Here is a 13,849-nt window from a genome sequence, read left to right on the forward strand (position 1 = left end):
CAACAACAAAATGGCAAAACTATCATGTCATCCAAACTTCCCATGCAGGCTCGTTTTTTCCCATTGGCTTTTATTCTCTAAAAAGAATAAAATGGAATCCTAATGGAATATTGGCTCACTGGGAATGAATTCTCCGCATTCCCCATTTGTTTGTTTTTCCCAAATTACTAAAGACAGTGTAATGCTACATTCCACCAGAGGGAATGGTCTTTTGTGTTGGTTGGTAGGTTTTCAAGGATGTGCATCATGTGAGCAACTGACTCTACACCCTTGTAGAGAGTCAGAGATCTCCATGGCAGAGGGCCCCAAGATGAGGACAATGATCAGACTTAACTATTGCTTTTCACCCTCCATGGTTTTGATGACATTCTTCCCCTGACATTCCGCACTGCCTCCGCACCTCTATTCCAGCACAGACTGTGTTCTTGTGCATGCTCTCTTCTCTGCCCCAAACATTCCCTGTCACACTTCCCCCAGCTGGTCGTTTCCAAGTCCAGTTCTCAACTTAAATACCACCTTCTTTTGGAAGCCCGTCTTGACCCACCTCGGGGAAATCCATGGCAACACATCCTGTAATCTGGTCCACCTCTCCCTCGGGTTGTACTTGCCTCTTTATGGAATTGAAGCAGTCTTCTGTTGTAATTGGAATGTAAGGGCCATGAAGTCTCAGGCTATCCCTCTTTGTTCCCTGTCCTATCCCAGGACCTGGCGCGGTGCCCGCTCCGAGGCAGACACTTGGCAGAGATTTGCCCACACGTACGTTTCCTCCATCCCTGCATGAGGCTGGCCTTCCCGTACAAGCCAATACCATCAGAACACTGTACCGGCACCAGTTGCAGGCTGGCCAAGGATTACTTGACAGACGTCTGCTGCCCTTTTCTTTCTTTCTTTCTATTTTTTTTTAAAGATTTTATTTATTTATTTGAGATAGAGAACAGGTGAGAGAGATAGAGAGAGAGCACAGGAGCAGGGGAGAGAGGAGAAGGAGAAGGCGAAGCAGACTTTCTGCTGAGCAGGGAGCCCGATGCGGGGCTCGATCTCAGGACCCGGGGATTGTGACCTGAGCCAAAGGCAGACACCCAACCAACTGAGCCACCCAGGTACCCCCAAAGACTAATTTTTATATTAGCGGAGGAGGAACACCAAATGGTTCTGGGCACCTAGGGGAAGAGGCAAGGGGAGCTCTGAGGAAGGAGAGGTAGAGATGTGGTGCACAAAAGATAAATGATTGTCTAATTGTTGTCTGGCCAGCCAATTAACATGAAGGACACAAGTTATATAAATTCACTAATTTTACTTTATCAGAAATTATTATTTCATGAATTTAAAACCCAAATTTAATCAACAGTAGAACAAATAGAGTCGTTAGGGCAGAACTGGCCTTGTGTGAAAGATAAAATTTGAAGAAGATTCTGGTACCTTTGGTTTAGGTTCATATTCAGTCACCTCAAAAAATTATTAAATTATTTTGAAAAGGGCAGCAGGGTGGGGCACTTGGGTGGCTCAGTGGGTTAAGCATCTGCCTTTAGTTCATATCATGATCCCAGAGCCCTGGGGTGGAGCCCCACATCAGGCTCTCTGCTCAGCGGGGAGTCTGCTTCTCCCTCTGTCCCTCCCCCTGCTTGTGTTTTCTTTCTTCTCTCTCTCTCTCTCTCACTCTCAAATAAATAAATAAATAAAACCTTTTAAAAAAGTAGTCTTTGAATCCTTTACTCATTCCAAAAAATGCATCACTTGTTTAAAAATCATGATCTCTTCTAAGGATGCTCATCGTATTAGAATTGGAGTGACATAATGGATTATGCATCCTCCTTTTCTGGATACAAATATGATGATATCACTCCCTCATGCAGCATCTTTCCCTTCTAGAACCCTTCACCTGGAGGAGCAGGATCTTTGACTAGGCTCTCTCCACTGTGCTGCTTGCTCTGGACTCTTTGTCACCTCGGGCCACATTCATACTTGTCCCTGGGCCTGATGCAGACATCTCCTTCCCTGGGCCACATCCACCTGCCTTGCTGCTTCCTCTGGCTCACTCCTATATTTTAAATACCTTTGTACTTTGTACTGTCTCTTCCTGGGATAATGGGCAGCTTCTCATCTCACTGTATCTCCAGCCCAGCCCAGGCCCAGCCCAGGGGAAGATCAAAATCGACAATGCAAATGAAGGGAGCTAATGTGACAAAGCTCCAAGGGTGGAGTTTCAGGCATCAACCAATGGAAAAACACAATTATTTTGGGGGCTGAGGTGCTGATTCTTCTAAAACTTCCAAAACTCTTCCCAAGCAGCTGTGCACTTTGTCTTTACTTTTGGTACACCCACCTTGATGGGACAGTTCTTTTTGGTGATAAATGTCACATATATTTGGAGGGCATAGGCTAGGTTAGTCCATTAGTCAATCAATAACCATATATTTTTATTACCTGCTGTATATTCCACTAAATAATATTGTAGAGACTCAAGCCAACTCTCCCTCTCTCCTGGCCCCCAGAGATCACCACTTCATCTACACTGTGCATTCTTGGCCAAACAAATTGGTCCAGTCTGGCCTGAGATGCCTCTCTGCCTCCCTAGCCTGTCTGAAAGTCTGTGAGCAAAGCTGGTTAAGAGTATACCTCTGCTGTATTGGATGTCTCCCCCTCCCCAGTTGTTGCACCTACAGGTTGTACAATCATTGTACCTCTTGGGTTGGTGTTGAGCAAGTAGGATGAACTGCAAGGATAAGGAGATGAGGAGTGTTTGAAATTTGGTTACATTCATAGTCCAATGATGAGGAAGCAGTAGTAGCACGGTGACCCGGAAAGGCCTTGGAGGACCTGATCAAATTGCCAATTGCTGCCTTCTTTGGTCTTGGACACAGTAACTAATCTGTTTATGGACCTGACTAAGCTCTCAGAGATCTTATGAACCATAGAAGAGACAGTGCAGGGGCACCTGGGTGGCTCAATCAGTTTAGCATCCGAGTCTGGATCTCAGCGTAGAGGAGACGGTGCAGTGTTGCGAATGCACCCAGCCCCTGCTAGGTGCTCTGTCCTCACTCACTTCCAGCCCCCAAAGGAGACAGAAGCCTGGGTGTCAGATGCCACGAATTCTGGGATTGAATAAAAATGTCTAGATTCCAGGGTGCATTTAGCCCCAGATGACCCTTATTTCCTCTAAGGTTTTTTGTTTCTTAACAGGCATCCACAGCTGTACGCAGCTTAAGCCAGACTTACAAAACCTCAAAAACCTCCTGGAAACCTCTAGCATAAACGTGCCTCCGCTGCTCCAAGTCTTCAGTTTCTCCACGGTCTATTTCTAGAAGCTAGCAGAGGTCTCAGTCCTCACCTTTTGTGTGTCAGGTTTCGAACTGTATGCTCCTCAGGGCAAGAATATAGTCTTTTTATCTTGTTATTGTTGTCATTCAGCAGAGCTTCATCCATTGTAAGGCAGTGTAGACATTTATGACACTTTATGAATAATGAACAATGACTGTGACCTTGCCAGAGCCAGCAACTTAATGAGTCCAGCTTAGATAGAGCTCCAACTAAGACAGAGTGTGTGTGCGTGTGTGTGTGACACAAAGATTACTAGCAAGCAAGTGTGCATGTGACAGTGTGAGTGTGCATGTATGTAAGAGAGAGAACATGTGTGAGCGTGTGAGTGAGTGCAGGTGTGCAGGGAGCCCTTGACAGCAGTGCCAGGGACAGAGCTATCTGTATATAGCCGTGAAAAATTCATCTTGTCTCCTCCGGGTTTTCATAGAACAAGTCACCAGGTTTTTAAAAAATCTCTTTTACCTTGTGGAACTTCCTATCATCACTGTTGTTCTTTAATCCGGTCTCTCCGCGAGGGTGCTGGTCCTCCCCCACGTCCCCAGCTCCTCAGAGGATTCAGCAGACTTGGTGGCGGGCCTGCGGGCTTCTCTTCTGGAGAAGAGCTGCTCCTCTGGGCCGGGCGCTGCCGCCAACCGCGGACCCCCTCACGGCCTCCGGGCCTCGCAGCATCAACGGTGGCCAAGGCCCATCAGTGTCATGTGCCTGTAAATAAAGAAATCTAAGGCTCAGAGAGCCCCAGAGCTGGCCTGGGGTAGGCGACCAGACTGTCATCTGGGCCTTCACAGCTTCTCCTGGACATTGTCCCTCTGGAAAGAGAGAAGTAGAGGACATGGAGGCAGCGGGTGAGGAAAGGGGGACAGGATCCACCCTCGCCCCCCTGATGAAGACCCAGAGACACCGACTTTTCTTTCCAAGAGCAGAGATAGGATGACAGCGGAGGCCTGTGGGGTGGGGGTGGGGGCTTGCCTGGGTGCGTTGGCCTGAGAACACTCTGGACCGTCTTGTAGTCCATTTAACACAATTTTGGTTTCTTGTCTCGGCCCTGTAGACATTGTTTTCTTTCCAGAGAAAACTCTAGGCTTGTATGGGACTTAACAGAGTATGGAACAGATGTCATCCGTGGAAAAAACAATGGTGATGAGAGCAGTACCACTGAGATGACTGTCTTTTAGCTTATGGAGGATAGAGAATGACAAGGGGGCTCACAGTCTCTGATCAGCTCCTCTGAGAAGCATGACAGATGATGGAGACAACCTCGTTCTTCCCAAATGTTCAGCTTCAGGCTCTTGTATCTTTAGGACAGAAGCAAATATGTACGAATCTGCATCCAGTTGGCCAAGACTCCCTCATCACAGTGGTTTCCGGTTGGGCCTTCCCCGCCAACTACAACAAAGGCCTCTAAGCTGAGGGAAGCCAGCAGCACTCCAGAAATGTGCCCCCTTTGTCCTGCCAGCACCCCCCCACCCCCCCCACAGACATTTTTTTAAAATTTATTTTTTATAGACTTTATTCATGAGGGACACAAAGAGAGAGGAAGAGACACAGGCAGAGGGAAAAGTGGGCTCCCTGAGGGAAGGCTGATGTGGGATTTGATCCCAGGGCTCTGGGACCATGACCTGAGCCCACGGCAGCTGCTCAGCCAGTGAGCCACCCAGGCATCCCGCCCCCTACCCTACACTTAGAGCTGATAAACTCACTGGGCACCAGATAGAAGGGGATGTATTTATTCTTTACGTCTTATATTATAAATACATATGTAGCTACACTGTAATATTTTAAGCACCAAAGAAAAATCTATAAATGATGGTGCTTCTTTTTCCAACCAGATGTCCGCCTTCCTTCCCTCCCAGCCTCTCCGAGTACTTCCAGAGAGGATGTGGACAGCTGCTGGCACAGTCCACACGGACTTCACCCTGGGGTTTCTGTGAGCAAGGCTCACACAGAACAGTTGGGGCTGCTTGGAGCAATAACATCAGCAGTCAGAACCACTTGTCTTTTTCTATTTTCTTTTCTTTTTTTTTTTTTTGGATATTTATTTGAATATGGTTGACACATAATGTTACATTAGTTTCAGGTGTACAACATAGTGATTCAGCTTCTCCGTACTTTATGCTATGCTCCCCACAAGTGTGGTACCATCTGTTAACATGCATCACTATCATAGTACACTTGACTATACATTCTCTAAGCTGTGCCTTTCATTTCCATGATTTAGTCATTCCATGACTGGAATTCTCTATCTCCCACTTCCCATCATCCATTTTGCCCAGCCCCTCACCCCCTACCCCTCTGGTAACCATCAGTTTTTTCTCTGTATTTATAGGTTTCGTTCTGTTCTTTGTTAGTTGGTTTAGTTTGCTTTTTAGAGTCCTCATGTAAATAAAATCATACGGATTTGTCTTTCTCTGTCTTATTTCACTTAGCATTGTACCCTCTAGACCCATCCATACTGTCACAAATAATAAGATCTCATCTTTTTTATGGCTTAGTAATATTCTGTTATAGAGAAAATATGCCACATATTCTTTATCAGTTCATCTATTTTTGAACACTTGGGTTCCTTCCATATCTTGATTATTGAAAATAATGCTGCAAAGAAACATAGGGGTGTAAATATCTTTTCAAAATGGTGCTTTTATTTTCTTTGGATAAATACTCAATAGTGGAATTACTGGACCATATGGTATTTCTATTTGCAGTTTTTTGAGGAACTTCCATACTGCCTTCCACAGTGGCTGCACCAATCTACATTCCCATAATTAGTAGCCAAGGATTCCTTTTTTCTCCACATCCTTGCCAATACTTGCTATTTCTTGTCTTTCAGATTTTAGCTATTCTGACAAGTATAAGGTGATATCTCCTTGTGGTTTTGATTTGCATTTCTCTGGTGGTTGTGAAGCGAGCATCTTTTCATGTATCTGTATGTCTTCTTTGGAGAAATATCTATTCAGGTCCTCCGCTCATTTAATCGGATTCTTTGTAAAATCACTTTTGAGTCCCTGTTGTGTATGGTACAATTGCTAGGAACTTTGCACATTACATATTTTATATTTACTTAATACATATAAAGACTTGTTCCTTCTTTTCTGCAACTTCTGTTCAAGTGAATCAATCTTTATCAAGCATTTTAGCTGTTTCTTCTGGCATTTTTCTCCATCTTGCTAAATATTTTGCTAATATTACAGTTTATTGACTTTTCAGTTTTATCTCTAATTATATTTCTAATATATATGTATATTTTAAACTATGAATGGTATGAGTTTAGCTCTCTCTGCCTCCCTCTGCCATCCCATGCACACTTTACTTCACCCCTTTTCTCCTGGTGGTTGTGTTACAGTTTTTAGTTAAGTAAATGTGCAATGTTTATATCACTTGTATGCATATGTTATTATACATAGCTGAGCTACATAGCATAATTTTACTTCTTTTACAATTTTTTTTCACTTCTAGGGTCAGTAATATCATGATTTTTAAATTTTTCTATGGACCTCATATTAATTCTTCTCCAACACAATAGTAAATGTCTTCTCAATATATTACAATGCACTGGACAATATAGGTTTACTTTTTGTTTAATTTGAAGATATTCCTGGTACAGCCATCTATTCTGCTATAATTGGGATTGGACATCCCTACCAGACAGGATGCACACCTGCCATCCTAGGACTTCTCTTACCACCCTCCTTGACCTTTTCTCCTCTGTTAAAAGTCATGATTTTCATCTTCATTTCCCTTTGCTTCCCTACCCTCTGCCTCATGTCGCTATTGTGGAAAGACAGCCAGGGGCCAACTAGGAAAAAATTTTGGGAGGTAAATTTGGAGGCTTTAAATGTCTGAAAATATTTTCATCCTACTCCTATATTTGATTGATCTAACATTCTCGATGGGATATAACCCTAGCTTAGAATTTTGAAGGCATTGATCCTTCCTTCTACCAGCCCTGGGCATAGGAATAATAATTTCATTGAATTTGTTCTTTTGATTGCTATATTATCTATTTCTTCTAAGTTTCTTTTTTTCCCCATTTTTGTTTTTCTCCTTCACAGTAGATGTCTTTGAGTGTCTTGGGATTCTTGAATGCCTGTATTTATTTAGAAGTGAGGCACCGAAATGCTGGTTGGAGGCTCTTTTGTGCAAATGGGAATTATCATCCAGAAGAATTTGCTGTAGGGACTCTTGTCATTTTGTTAGAGGACTCCTGAATCTGTGTCCATGGGTGTTTTTTGCTCCCTGAGTGGAGTCCTGCAATCCCTTTCCTTATGGGCACAGGTTTGGCCCCCAGGACTCTGGTAGTAGTTAGGGGGAGAAAAAGGTGTAGGAGAATGTCACCGCCCAATATGTAGACTTTCACTTATTTTTCCTAGTTTTGACATGATGCTATATCCCACTTAACTCTGCCTGGTATTCCAATTTCAGAACACCTCTGGTTCAAGCTCTTCAGAGAGGAAACATTCATTTTTCAGTCAAGGACGTGGAAGGGATAGTAACCTGGCTGGACAGACCAAGGAGGAAATCTGGAAATTTGACTCTGTCTCCATGTTTCTATGTCTCTGTTTCTCTGTTTCTCTCTCTCCTTTTAAGGCTTACCCACACCTTTGCCTTCAGAGATACCTATGATTTCTGAGTATTTCTGCAAGTCAGTATAATGAGTCAGCTGCTCATTATTGATTTCCCCTCTGCAGGTCGAGTTTTCAGCCAATTATCTTTGTTCCATGAGATTTCCAACTTTCAAAAACTTTTAACCATTATTCTGTGCTGTCACCTTTCTTCTTTTCAGTTTATCACCTCTTCATTTAAAAAATATTCACTGTAATTATAACAGAATATAGGAAGAAGTGGACTTAATGCATATTTCAATCTGCCATGTTTAACTGGATTTATCTTCACTTGATTCAAAGAGACTAAAAACTTACATAAGGGCATACAGCTCAGTAAGTGACACAGCTAGAATGTCAACCTTCTAGGAAGGAGGGAAAAGGGAAGGTAAAGGAAATCAGGATTGAGATTGTGCATGATCTCAGGTTAGAGAATGACATGTAATGGGATGATGAGTTGGTCATGGAAGGTGTTGCTGTGAAACACAAATGGGGGGACAGCAGTGTCATCCTTGAAAAATGATTTTGCCTGACATCTCCCTTTTTCCTTTAATCTGCTTCTTTCCAGCTTTTCTTTATCTTCCATGCCCTTCCCTCCATGAACATGTTGGAGAAATCACCACATACTAGTTGGAGAAACTAGCACATGCTAGGATCAAGGCTAAGTCCTGGAGACACAGGGGTTCATGAGAAGAGGTGTTCCTTTCCTCAGGAAACTCACAATTTCATGGACTCAACACTTACTGCGTAGCACTTTCAGAGCACAGAGGAGAGACGTGGATGCCTAGCTTACGTCTGAGTGGCAAAGCAGTCGGCTTTTCCAAACATCACCAGAGTTCCTTGTCCTTTGACCCAATGTCATCTTTGTCCCCACAGTCATATTATTAACATCTAACTATTCACAGAAAACTCTACTATTTGCCGGGTACCATGATAGATCCTATTTAGCTTATTCAAGTCTCACAAAAATCCAGCAAGGTAAGGATTATCAGCTTGAGCAAACTGATGCTTACAGAGATTAAGTAACTCACCCAAAGTCATCAGGAAGCTAGGCATCTCAGTCTGTCTCCTTCCTCTGATTTTAGATGTCCCGTCTCTGCTCCTCTGTAGTACCCAGTGAAGGACATTGTCTTTGTGCTTAGCCTTCATCAATTTAAATGTTTTAAAATTTGTATATATTCTAGATTGTGTGCTCCCAGGAATGATTGCTTACTTATCTCTGTATGCCTAATGCCTAACTCAGTATCTGGCACAGGATTCGAAGTCATTTAATAAATCTTTATATAAGGCAAAGTCAGGATTTGAACACGGATGTTTCTAATTACAAAGGTCATGTCTTTCCATTGTGTGACTTTTTACTCTAGTTGAGGCTTTCCCTCCTCAGTGTTCCTTCTTATTAGCAAAGATTTATCTTTCACCCACTCTTATCTATTGCCCTATAAATGTTGAGTCCCTACTGAAAATTCATCTTTTCTTTGGGAAGACTTGTGGGCAGCCCGGGTGGCTCAGCAGTTTAGCGCTGCCTTCAGCCCAGGGCATGATCCTGGAGACCCAGGATAGAGTCCCACGTCGGGCTCCCTGCATGGAGCCTGCTTCTCCCTCTGCCTGTATCTCTGCCTCTCTCTTGCTGTGTCTTTCATGGATAAATAAATGAAAAAAAAATTTTTTAAAGGAAGACTTGTGATTAAACCAAAAGTCATAGGCATGTCTTTTTCAATCGTAAATAAATGCCTTTAGAAAAAAATCCCTCATTGCCTACGAGTGCCATCACAGCCCAAATGTGAGCCACAGAACAAAGTTTTTGTCATAAATATTTACTACATTATGGACAGAGACTTAGGATTCCATCTGTTCTATGGGATTTTCATTTTAGTAGAATCTTTTGAAACCAGATCTGCAAATCATTGTTACTATTGGCCATGCATGGAAATATCTTGCTTAAACAGAACCTTGTGTTCAAATGGCATCTGTTCTGAATCTTTGGTTTGTCCATACAGAACTGCAGAAGGTAACAAAGATAAGCAATGGTGGGAATCTGACTCACCAACAGTCAATCAAGAGGTTGCCTTTCCTGGAAAACTCTCCACCAGGAGCTTGAAACCCAAGTGAAAACAGATGGAACTGGTGTGGTAGGAAGCCATTGCTGCTTTTCCCCAATTCTTTGCCAGGGTCGTTCCCTCTGCCAGGCTTATCAACTCTTGCTTATAGAGCAGATGAGCAGATGAACAGATCTGGAATCTGGGGCCACAGAGGGCTGGGTTACATTCTGGCTGGGTGTTTGGAAACTGTGACCTTGGCAAATTGAAGCATCTGAATCCTAAATCTTTATTTCTTATCTGTAAAAATAAGAATAATAACAGTGTTCTAAAGACTAAATGAAAGAACACATATAAAACAATAACACTCTTCTGGGAAGATAGTGATTGGGCAATGACTCTTCAGTCCCCTTGAAAGGAAATAAAGAATCACACAGAGATGACGTGAGCCCCCTGCCCCCTGGACACCCTGATTGAGTGTGAGGCCTGGGCACCTGTATATTTTCAAAGTGTCCCAGGGAAATCTAAGTGGAGAGCCACTGCTGTAAGTGAGATTTGGGCCGGCTCTCTCAGCTGAGGCAAAACTTTTGGTTTCCAATCTGAAATTAAAGTAGAGTATCAAGTTCAGGATGTAGCAAGCAACATCACTCTCCATTTGTAAAACATTTTACAATAATTATGTTTATTCTTTCTATATCCTTGATGACAAGTTTGGCTTTATGAGCTATACTTTCTCTTTGAGGACACAAATACAGGAAGATTAGCTTGGAATCCCAAAGGCAACAGCAGGACTGGAATCCAGAACATTATCATCCACCGTAGTTGAACACTACGGTTCTTACTTAAGCAGAATGACTACGGACAATCTAAATAATTTACTGCACTAAAAATTTTGTCAAAAAAAAAAAAAACAACTTTGTCAAGTCAGTCTCATGATATACGGTTTCATGGAATATTATCACTTGGTTACACTGAAAAGCAAATTAGTGATTTGTATTTAAGAATAAGTTGCAAATTTCAACCATTTGTGGAAACTATTAAGAATGGACATTCTTAATGGACTGACATTTTTAATAGGGACAGAGCCAAACTCAGAGTTACACATGAGAGAAAGAAAATTGTACCAAATACAAGTTTCTAGGTATAAAATAGGGAAATACTAATAAGAGATCCTAGGAAATTCCAGAAATTTTTATTTAAGTAAGAAAGTTAAAGTGTCTTTAGTAACTGACCAGGAAGCTCTTCACCCAAGCCACCAATTTTATGCTGAACTCAATGAGAGTTTAGAATTTCATGTCTTGTTTTCACAACTGCTTTATGTAAAACACCCAAATTAGAAAAACAACAACAGACCAGTTATCTAGACACTGTCATCTGCTGGAAATTTTGTTTAAATGTAATTTGTTCTCCATTCTTCTATCAAACAGATGAAAAGCATGGAGACAAAGTACAACATTGTACAAAAATCATTTGCAAAAGGTTATAAAGAGGCTAAAAGAATCCGAATAATAAACCTCTTCCTGTAACACAATTATCTTTCAATGTCACTTTGTTGCCATTCCTCCTCAGTGCCATAAGGGGGTAAAGAATATAGGGCTCACCACTCTAGGTATTCCAGCTTTAATTTTTTGCAATGAAATATGAACTGTGTCATAATATAGAGGCATTTAATTAGAGTCATTTAACACATTGTAACTCACCAATGATTTTTGCATTCAGCCTGTTTCAAACAGCTGAGCTTTAAAAATGTGGAGATTTGTTCGCCACTAAATATCCATGGGCCTCTGCAGCTGCACAGCCCCTAAATATGGTTTGCACATGTTGCTTAATGACTCTTCAGAAGCAAGATAGAACCAAGGAAATGGAAGCAAAGAAAAATACCCAACTGGAAAGAGAGTTAACCCAACCGTGAAAGTGGGACCCTGCAAGGTACCCTGGGCTGGAAGACCTCAGAAGAAGCCTGAAGGAAAGCAGGCAGCGAGCCAAATGGAAAGTGGGCCCCGGACCTTGGATGAATGTAATGTGCACCCCTAGCTAGCTCTTTTATTTTGGGTTCCCGTGGACTTCCTCCTACAGAGGGTATTTTCTACAGAGGCATCCTCTACTAGTCCTGAGCACAGATACGAATGGCATAGTGAGGCCACAAAACTTCTGGCTCCCTTGCCATCTGCTCCCACGGCAATCCCTTCACCTCCTATTTGACATCAAATTCCCAATGTTGAGGTTACTCCCCTGGCATCGGTGGCATAGAGAAGGCTATTGTCACCAAAAGGAAAATGTTACCCGAGAGGGACATAAACTCTCCTTGAATTTCTTGTTTTTTTATTTTTTCCTGAAGTGTATTTCTTCCCTCCCACAAGCACGAAATTTTTAAAAGATATGAAAATCCTATTAATTCTGCAATACAGATATGAGTATTGTTAGTCCCATGAAGCTGTTCTTCTTAAGCTCTTACTCTTTTTAAAAACATCCTTCTATGTATACTTTATGCATATCTGTTATCATTTCCTTAGGATACAGCCCCATAGGGGATCTCATGGGCTCAGATGCTATGCACGTTTTAAATCTTTTTGATAAATATTACAAAACTGTCCTCTAGAAAACTAATTATTTTATATTTGCATCAGAAGAACATGAGAGTGACCATTTCCTAACACATTTGCTTACAGGGAATATTATATTTAACTTGAAAGGTAGAAGTCATTTCATAGTTGTTTAAATTCCTATTACTTTAACATTCCCCATGAATTTTCACTTCCTATTCCCACCTCCTGAGGGGGGTGGGATTGGTCCTCCGGGAGACTCACTGAATGTCAGCCTTTCCCTCTGGCTGACATTTCCAGAAAGGATGCTACTGCAGAATGAAGGAGAAACAAGAGGAAATAATTATTGAAAATTAAAACAGCGTAAAAATACTCATATGTCTGAAGACTCAGCTGGGAACTTTGGAATACTTATGAGTCTTCCAAAAATCCACACCCCATCTTGCGTGGATTCTTTCCTTCCCAGTTCCCAGGCACCATGTGTTTCCTGCCCTATAGAAACAGACCACCAGAACATTCTTTGCAAAAATAACAAATTGCTCAAAGCTAATCCACATTGCTGTCCCACATTTCCAAAAACTCCTAGAAGCCTGCCCTCTCAATTATGGTGTTTCTGTATTTTCTGGGTCAAAACTTTAAACACTTGCTTTGATTGAAGATTTTTAAATGTGGGTCTTTATAGTTACAAACATTAGTTAAACTTTGAAATCACACTCAGTTCCATACTTAACCAAGTGCCTCTGTTTGAGGAGAATAAAGTTACATAAAATTTTAAAGAAATTCCAAACACAGGTATTGAAGGAAATCTGTATCTTGAAGGAAAAAGTTATGAATCAGCATCCGAATATATTGATTGCTACCTAAGAGAGAGCTGTACTTAGAAGGAACAGTCTGTGGTCAAAGTGAATTTCTGATCTTTTGGGGAAAGTGGGAGTGCCTAGGGATTGGTTGCTTCTATGTGGAAGCAAGGCTACCAGAGTGAGACTCTTGCTGATTGGTTGACTTTCTGTTACTGCGGTTGTCCCTGATAGGCTGACATTCCTAAGAATGTTTAATGGAGTTGTCACGGATAAAATGGGTTCTGGTGAGCATTCATGCTTTCCAACTACCACCTGAAGAACAGTCTTTTCCTTTCTTCAGTTTGGAGGACAGACACATTTTATTCTCATTTGATTGCCTTGTCTTTGAGAAATAGGCTTTTTTTTTTTCACTAATAATATGCAGTTCACCTAAAAATGAGCAAATTTGAGACCCAAACTGAATGACCAGAGTCATTATGTTCTGGTACTTGACCTTCATCTATCTCTGGAGTATTTTGTGATAACCTTCAGAGTAATGTCTTGGAATAACCTCAGAG

The sequence above is a fragment of the Canis lupus genome, chromosome 7 (assembly GCF_003254725.2).
Source record: "Canis lupus dingo isolate Sandy chromosome 7, ASM325472v2, whole genome shotgun sequence".
Classification (NCBI taxonomy): Eukaryota; Metazoa; Chordata; class Mammalia; order Carnivora; family Canidae; genus Canis; species Canis lupus.